This window comes from Cannabis sativa, chromosome 5 (assembly GCF_029168945.1).
Source record: "Cannabis sativa cultivar Pink pepper isolate KNU-18-1 chromosome 5, ASM2916894v1, whole genome shotgun sequence".
Lineage (NCBI taxonomy): Eukaryota > Viridiplantae > Streptophyta > Magnoliopsida > Rosales > Cannabaceae > Cannabis > Cannabis sativa.
The window spans coordinates 35,414,570-35,424,552 of NC_083605.1; the positions used below are offsets into that span (position 1 = coordinate 35,414,570).

The 9,983-nt window shown below is 28.9% G+C and overlaps 1 long non-coding RNA gene across 1 annotated transcript; it reads right to left on the reverse strand.

Moving 5' to 3' along the window:
* Nucleotides 1-7,693: 7,693 nt before the first annotated feature.
* Nucleotides 7,694-9,463, reverse strand: LOC133037885 (uncharacterized). The gene is made up of 3 exons (XR_009687871.1): nt 9,417-9,463; nt 8,552-8,639; nt 7,694-8,411 (listed from the first exon to the last, which is right to left on the reverse strand). It is a non-coding gene; the product is annotated as an uncharacterized LOC133037885 (long non-coding RNA).
* Nucleotides 9,464-9,983: the final 520 nt, after the last annotated feature.

Below are 9,983 nucleotides of genomic sequence, written 5' to 3' on the forward strand. Positions count from 1 at the left end.
GAGTCATTATGTTGCGCTGCACCCAATGTAAGGTTTCTTTAACTTTATACGTGTTTATTTCATCGTTTTAGAAAGTTCATATTTAGGGTGTTAATAAACATACTTGTGAGTTGATCTAAGATCCTGGTAAAATAATTTCCAACACACTTTGACCAAAGTAATGGTCTTATTCTGAAGAAATTTTTCCTTCCTATCGAGAACTTGAATTGGTCGTTCCTCATAGGACAGATCTGGTTGTAGTTCTAGAGCTTCGTTACTCAAGACATGAGTCGGGTCTGACAGATACTTCCTAAGCATAAAACATATGGAATACATTATGAACAACTAATAAGGCTGGTGGTAAGGCTATCTGATACGCTACCTGCCCAACCTTCTCGAGTATCTCGAATGGCCTTATAAACCTAGGGCTTAACTTGCCCCTCTTCCCAAAGCGCCTTATACCTTTCATCAAGGAAACTCGTAGGAAGACATGTCCTCCAACCTGAAATGCAATGCCTCTGCGCTTAGAATTTGAGTAACTTTTCTGTCTGCTTTACGAAGCAAGCATTCGAGTCTTAATCTTGTCTATTGCTTCATTGGTCCGCTGAACTAACTCAAGACCCAAATACTTCCTTTCCCTAGTCTCATCCTAATGAATCAAGGAGCGACATTTCCTACTGTACAACATTTCATAGGGAGCCAGAAAATTCTATCAAAGGCAACTGTTTGCTCCATGAACCTTCAAAGTCCATGACACAGGCTCGTAATAAGTCTTCTAATATTTGTATTGTTCTCTTTGACTGCTCGTCAGTTTGAGGGTACAAAGCTAAACTAAACTTCAGCTTAGTGCCCATAGCCTTCTGAAGACTTATCTAGAACTTTGATGTAAACCTTGGATCTCTGTCCAAAACAATGGATTTCGGAGCTCACTATCTCTTTCACATACAACTCTGCATATTAATCCACTGTATAAGTTGTTTTTGCCAATAGAAAATATGTTGACTGCGTAAAACGGTTCACTATGACCCTTATTGAGTCATACATTCCTGTGGTTCTAGGTAAACCAACTACAAAGTGCATTGCAATATCATCCCACTTCCACTTAGGGAGCATCAATGGTTGTAATAACCCTACCGGTTTCTGATGTTCTACTTTGATCATCTGACAAGTTAAGCACTTTGATATGTATTCAACTACGTCTTTCTTCATTCTGCACCACCAAGTGCTGGTACATTTTGGTGGTTCCGAGATGCAATGAATAAGGCGTATTATGAGCCTCATCCAGTATTTCTTTTTTGAGCTCATTACTGTTCAAAACACAAACTCGAGTCTTGTAACGTAACATTCCATTATTCGAGATTGAGAAGTACTTAGGTCGACCTGCCAATATCTCCTCTCGAATATTAACTAGCTCAGAGTCTTCCAATTGCACTCTTCTGATTCTTTCTAACAAGTTTGATTGAAGTGTCAGGTTATGTAGTTTCTCAACTATGAACTCAATTCCAGCTTTAACCATGTCTGAAGCCAACTGAGGAGATATCATTATGGTACTAAAAACTTGCCCAGGACCTTTTCTGTTTAAAGCGTCTGCCACTACATTGGCTTTCCCGGGATGATATAAAATCTCACAGTCATAATCTTTGACTAATTCTAACCACTGTCTTTGCCTCATATTCAAATCTCTCTAAGTAAATAAATACTTGAGGCTCTTGTGGTCTGTATAAATCTCACACTTCTCCCCATATAAATAATGTCTCCATATCTTTAGGGCAAACACAACAGCAACCAATTCCATATCATGTATCAAATAACGCTACTCGTGATCCTTCAACTGTCGAGGAGCATAAGCTATAACTCTGTCAGCTTGCAGTAGGACACATCCCAGACTCTGTTTGGATGCATCACAATAAATAACAAATTTTTCTTGGTCTAATGGTTAAGCTAGAACTGGTGTCGTGATCAGCCGTTGCTTCAACTCCTGAAAATTCGTTTCACGCCTGTTAGACCATACAAAAACTATTGGTTCTTCTTAGTCAATTCCATCAATGGCATTGAATTTTTTTAGCGATAATGATTTTTTCGACAACTTTTCCGATGCCAACGACTTTTCCGGTGACTTTTTCAATAACTGTGTCTTCTTCGGTGATATAACTATTAAAAGTTTTACCAACTTTATTTATAGTCTTTTGGTTGGTTTTTCATATTTTAAACTTTAATTATTTTTTATTTTCAATTTTTTTTTATAATTTATTTATATCATACAAAATAAAATTTAAATTTAATAAATTTAGACTTCAAACTCACTTTGAGAGAGCCACCTTTAGCTAGATCACCATAAATATGAGCAACTCAAATCAAGATGACTACTCAAATTAGGCGGCCTATTAAGCATAGCCCCAGGGCGCCGCAGCCATACTACACTTAGATTCAATAAATATACTGCAATTGATTTTCCATCACAATACCATAACCTAACCAATAACCAATTAACCTCCATCAACTCAGCCACACAAGTGGATAAAAATAACGTGACATAAATGTATCTGCAAGGACAAACCCCAAATAATCATGCACCACTACCAATACCACTACCACTACACTACTACTAGTACTACTTCAACAACATGCACCAATATATCATCGCACTTCATCAACATTAATAGGCATCTCGCCGACTTAGGCGGGTGCTATCAACAACACATTGCCGCTCCAATTTCTCGTCGTGATTAGGTGTTTACAGTACGAGTTGTAATTTTGTTTTTTTTTTTTTTTTTTTCAAATCAAATTGTTTATGCAGTTTTTGTAATTTCACAAACCATATCTGTACTGCAAGATTTTAAAACCGCAGAAATTACATTGTAAAAATACAGTGTAGTATGATTTGAACAGTTTACACTATCATCATTATCATATATTATAATTAAAATTTGGTTAAATACTATTTTGGATTTTGTGTTTTGCAAAAGTTATCAATTAGACTCTTTATTTTGTTAAATAACAAAATAAATCCTATATTTTCTAAAATGCTAAAAATAGCATCTGAGCTCAATTTTCAAAAAATTTATTTTTTAATATAACCAACTTTAAGATAATTTCTAACACGAACCTATACAGAAAATGTAACTAGTTTTATCTAATATCTCTAGATCAAGCTATTATTAAATTTTATTTTGACAAAAAATCAGTTAAGGATCCTATATGTACAATTTTAAAAAATACAAGATCTATTTTGTCATTTAACAAAACAGAAGGTCCAATTGGTAATTTTTGCAAAACACATAGTTTAAAATAATATTTACCCTTAAAATTTAAAAATCAATTTAATAAAAGTTTAACAATATAAAAAAAATCTATTAAAGTTTTAATATCGTAATATATATAATAATTATCAAGTTATTATTTTACATTGTCTTTAAAAAAATAATGTAATATACACATATATTAAATATATTTATCTTTATATAAAAAAATAAAAATCATATTGTAAAAATAGGTAATTTGATAATATATAGTGTGCTGCAATTTGAATCTCAATTATTAAATTTAAAATTGCAAACTGCATCGCACCGCACGGTTTGTCAGAAAAATAAATCACAACTGCACCGCAAAGAATTTCAAAGCACATTTTTTACGCAGCGTAATACAGTAGAAGTAATTTGTGCGGTGTAAAGAACTTGATGAACATCTCTAATTACTATCCCAATACTCATGTATTTAGTAAATAAATATATTATAATAAGTTCAACTTTAGAATTGTTTTACTATTTTATGCCATTTTATTTCACACATTTAGATCAAACCAAATAACACCAAGGCTTAAAAAATAACACAAGAGTGTATTGTTATTTTTTGGCCCTTTTCCATAAAGGAATTCGCCAATAATGTACTATAAATTGTGTTAAAATATTAGGCATATACTCAAAATTTGGCACAATATTATTTTTTTAATTACACTTTTGTCATTAATTATTAATAACATATTTTATTACATATATATTATTTACAATATTTTCATTAATAATTTTTTAAATATTTAATTTATTAATTGTTGTTAATAATATTTTACTTTCTAGACCAATTTCTCTTTTAAAATATTATTGTGCATTAGAGTACAATTATTAATATTGGCTAAATATAATATTTTTTTTTTCATTTTTTGTGTTAAATTTAGGACAATAATTACATCTTACATTGGAGATGATCAGAATCAAAGAGTTTTTCATAATTTGTTTATTTTATTTTGTAAGAGCGCGTTTAGAAAGTCCTGGTGTTTGGATTTGTGTGTAATTAGAGATAATTATATAATTTAATATGTTTTCTGACTATGTAATTACACTATAACTGTGTAATTGAAGTTAATTGAGAGGTTCCAATTACATTCTCAATTCTCATAGCCTAATGAAAATTGGATATAATTATACTGTGTAATTACTAAAAACTTTCTACTTTAAATACTGACTACTAATTTTTTTTTTTTTGGTAATTACTAACTATTTTATGAAAGAAGATATAAAGTTTTTAAATACACATTATATTTTAAAATGTAATGTAATTATTAAATTATGTAACTAAATTATATTGTTACATCAAACCTACCCTTAAACATTTTATCCTAATTTATGGGAGATGTATTCATTTGGAAACTGTACTTTGAGTATAATAGAATTTTCTTAAAACCTAAACTACAAAATAAAGATTACACATAAAAGATAAAAAAATTAATTTTTCTTCTAATTTTTTTTATAATCCCTTCAATAGTAAATACTTCATCAAAATCTCTTCAGCGACTCAATCCAATTATACCATTGTTATCAATTTCAAATGAACATTTAAATTTGAACTTTAGATCTTCAATTAATTATAATAAAATGGACCAAAACTATTTATTAGATTAATGAACTTAAATGGACTATAACCACAAATTAGTTAAGCATACCACTTACCTAAACAAACTTATTACCCAAAATATAAAGAGATTCAATTACTTTTTAGAATTTGCCAAACACAATTAATAAAACCAACTCACACTGAAAAAACTTTCATGAAAAAATTGCATATTCATTATTAGTAAAAAGAAAAGCAAATAATTGCTAAAAAAATATTAAAATATAGGGACTTAATTGATAAAATTAAGTCAACTACTCATAATTTTGAAAACAATATCTTCTTTAAAGAAATAATATACGAGAGTTGTTGTGAGTGAGTGTTTTCTGGTTCCCCTTCAAATTTGATTACCCTCTCCACAAGTTATAAATTATTATTAGTGAATTGAAAATATAAAAAATTTATTATCGAAAAATATCTATATGTATAAAACTAGTTTCATGATTTGGCACATTAAATAGAACATGATGGATGTATAAAAAATGGAAATAAATATTTGTAATATTGATCATCATTAGAATTAGAAAAGACTCTTACTTATATTGGGTAACCTCATTAATTTTTTTTTCTCCTTAGACATTAACAATCTTATAAGTGATGTATTCAAATATAAAATTTTAATTGATGATGAAGAATCTTTATCACTTTGGTGGTTATTGTTTGTCCCTAAAATTCTCACCTTATATGTATCTAACAAAGTTCAAACAAAAATGTCACACTAATTAGTAATTATAATTGATAATAAAGAAAATATGTGACAAAAAAAATGAAGACAGTTATGTAATTGATTAAAGAGAGAGAGAGTACTCCTAATGTTGGGCTTCTAGCGGACTAGCTGTAACATATCTGTGAAGAATTGATAATTTAAAAGAGAAATGCTAAAGGACACTAGTGTTGCCTAGCACCCTCCTATGTGTCAATATTGTTATTGGTCCAACTAAGTATCGGGTCCCATATAATTTAATATAATAGTTTTTAGAGAATATCGCTAACCAATCGCAACGCGACATATCGAGAAGATGCTAAGCATACTAGTACCTAATAGCAATGCTCAATTTAAAAATATTCTTTAAAAAAAATCGGTTTACTACTATTTCAAAAGAAAAAAAACAACCGGATCAATTTTTTTTTTTTTTGAAAAAACAGGATCACTCTTTTTTTTGTTTGCTTAACTAAAAAAATCACTATTTCATATATACTTAAACAAAACCTTTCCGGCAATTACTTGCAATCAATTTACCAAACACTCCTTGATGACCAAAGAGTAAAACAAAAAATATTACCATTTCTTATATACACATTTAATATAGTTATTGGCAAAGCACATCGAAAAGATTTGTTGCCATTTTTTTCATTCTTAAGTTTTCGAAAAGTCATATCTTTTTTAAAGAAAAAAAAAAACAAATTAAATAAATTTAAAAATAAAAAATAAAAATTAATACACATAATAATTTAGATACATATATGTTAACTCAAAATTTGGTTAAGTATGATAATTAATACTCAAAATTAATTATATAATATATTTATTTATATCTTTCAATAATAATAATGAAATCAAAAGTTTTACGTGATTTTGTAGTTAAAATGTATATACTTCACAAGTTAGTATTATTTCTGAGTTTCTTGACGGCTGCAAACCACCGAGATTGCTTACTCAATCTTGACGGTTTTGAAAAGAATAGTCGAGATAGGATAATATTTGGTCATATATTTAACCAATCTTGACACTTAATAACCATCGAGATAAGTTATTATTTGGTGAATATTTAACCAATCTTAACAGATTTAACTGTTAAAATATCTCATACTTAGTGGTCAATTTGAACAATTTTTTTCACATTTGCCGTAATTTTTTTTAAGAGGGGAAATAATATATATTTAAAAAAAAAAACTTTAAAATCAACCATGCTCTTTACAGTACATACAAAGACAAATTACATTCTCACCATCTCCAATGAGATATGTAAAAATTGTATTATATTTGGCACAAAAAATAGTTTTGTAGTAAATTTATACTAAATTTTAGCTTTGTGCTCCAATGCACAATTGTAATATTTTGATGTAAAATTTAATATCTAATTGATGTTTCATTAAAAAATATAAAATCTCATAACTTTATAATTAATTTTATTATTATTTTAATATGTAAGACAATAAAAAATAATATAAATGTTTGAATAATTTAATGTGATAGTTAAATATACTAATAAAATAATAAAAATAATATAAATGCAAATGAAAAAGTAGTGCATTTATTGTGGTGTAAATTTTACATCATAGCAAATGTTGTGCCAAATTTAGCACAAAATTTGCTATGTGCCAAATTTATATTACTTTTTGGTACATTATTAGAGTACACTTTTTGTTAAATGAGCTATATTTTAACCTTTCACCACTTATTTACACCTCTATTAGAGATGCTATGGCATAATAAAATCTTATAAGCGAAAAACTCATAATATATCATTATGTTGGTAGATTATTCATGTATGACAGCTACAATTACAATTAGTTCAAAGTATAAAGATAACTAAGGAGGCGTTTGGTTGGAAGGAATGAAAATATAGGAATATGAATGGAAATAGGAATGGAATAAAATTTAAAATGCATAAAAAAAATTGATAAAAAAATCATTAATTTTTTTTTCTTGTTACATTGGAATGGTCATTCTTGTCTTTTTAAAATGGAATAGTCATTCCACCAAAATGGTGGAAAGAGCATTCCATTGGAATGTCATTCCAATACTTTAAAATGCAACCATGAAAATTGTTTCATTTCCATTCCATTCCATTTCATTACCTCCAACCAAACGCCACCTAAGATTATACATTCCAGCAAAACCGAAACCTAAGCTATTATGATGTTGACATATACTCAGTTAAGTAGTAATTAATCCATTCTTTACTACAGTGTTGATTTCATTTATTGTATATTTAATAATACCATGAAACTGCAGAATAAAAATTAAATCAAACTTTATGTTAGTTACTTGATGATTTAAAATTGATTAACTTCACAATAATATGTGAAGTACTAATGTGCTTCCTAAGATATTCTTTTGGGATTGTCGCCATAGTTAAGTATCAGTATAAAGTGTGTGAATTCAATCTTTATTGATAGAGAAAACGATATAAAAATATCAAACTTGTAATAATTTAACACTATAATGAAAGAAGAAAATAGAAAACTGAAACATGTAAATTATAAATAGTAAAATAAAATATGCAAAGCAACCAAAGTGATCTTAACCATTCTAGTTGTCCAGTCTCATAAAAAAACATTTCGATACCTTTCTCTATTGAGCATGTAAAGCATAGCAAAAACATGACTTTATACATGTATATACTGATATTGCAAAAGGCTTGAAAGTAAAGTGCAACAAGCATATATGTGAACTGAAAAATATCTCTTCAGAAGCCAATCTTCAACATAATTTCTCTAGGAGACCATGTTAACCCTTTTATCACACCAAAAATCTTGTCCAAATTATCACCTAAGATTGCCAATTCTCTTTACCCCTTTGGTCACGCATCATCTCATTCACTCTGCAAATCTAATGATTAGTGAATAAGAAGTTTCTAAGGAGATAAAACTTCTTGGAATAACAATGATTCCAGATGCTCGTGCTAAGATTAACTATTGACAAAGAAAAATAAATTTTTTTAAACACAAGTAATTAAATAACCTTAGAAGTCTTTAAATAAAGTAAAGGCTATATCTCCAGCCAATCTTCATGCTTGATCAAGCACCTATTGGTAAAGATACTGCTTTCCCTGCAACTCAATGGAGACGATCAATATTAGTACCAACACAACAATAATTTTTAAGGAAAATTAAATAACACATAGCAGGACAAATACTAGCAGAGACGAAAATGAACAGGAAAAAAAGAAGAAAATTTAACAATAACCTCCTTGACCGTCATAAGCACTAAAAAGAGAAGTCAAAATGTCCAATAAAGAACCAAATTGAATTCTTAATCAAGATGACCCTTTGGAAATGTATTAATATTTTGGCGTTTTGTTAAATATCTTACCCAATAAGTATCCACTTTGGGCTACAAACAGCCCAAAGCACACACAAAAATATAAAAATATCTAAATAACCAGTATTTGTCATTCATCTTAGTTAACATCTTAGTTAGTTTTTAAGCAAAAATGAAAGGCATACTCTGTTTTCTGATGTTTTTTTATTTGAAGAGCTGTTTTCTGATGTTAGGCAGTAATGATCATAAAATAATGATCACTTGAAGCAAGCATATGTAGTTTCTAAATTTGAAACACCATCACTACAAATATATACAAAGTAAGAAGAGAAACAGAACTTGGGGACCTTACCCGTTTATATATGAAGTCCATCATGTTATTATTTATAGTAAACTTAAAAACTAAGGAAACAAAGCTAGCACCCAAACATCTTTTACATTACATACCATACATATTCATAGAGAAGCTCACTAAAATAAAAAAGCATTGAACATGGTTCTTGAAGGTGTTGAATTAGAAACTATTACAGTAAAAGTAAAATTCTCAATAATCTAGAATGCTTACAGCATCTTCCATTTCATGGATGCCCTCCACCCTTGCATAGAAGACACTGTTAGACATTTATATGTATAAACTGAAATATATATGTTTAAGTATAAAGTGCGGAATTAATCAAACATATATGCACTATAATTTAAGGATCGAAATACCTCCAGCCATTGATTCTTGAGCTTCAAACCCACATAAGCTTTGATCTGCAAAGGAAATTGACTACCATGGGTAATCGGGCTTCCTCGCTCTCTCAACTCTCTTTAGATGGAATTTGCTGTTATGAACAGAATGAGTGAGGAGCTCGGGGACCGAGACCCTATATTTATAGGTGAGATACTCCATCAGTATCTGCGCCACATTAATTGTCAGAATATTTTGACAATTAATTCAGGAAATCAAATCAAGTAATGAATATAGAAATCTGACCATATATAGAATATTACGTAATTGATTTTGTCCAGATTCAATGAATATAAAATATTCATTTATCAGAAAATCAATTATTTATTTATTTCCTTAAATAGAAATTTATTTCTTTATATAGAAATAGATTTCCTTAAATAAAAAATATTCTTACAT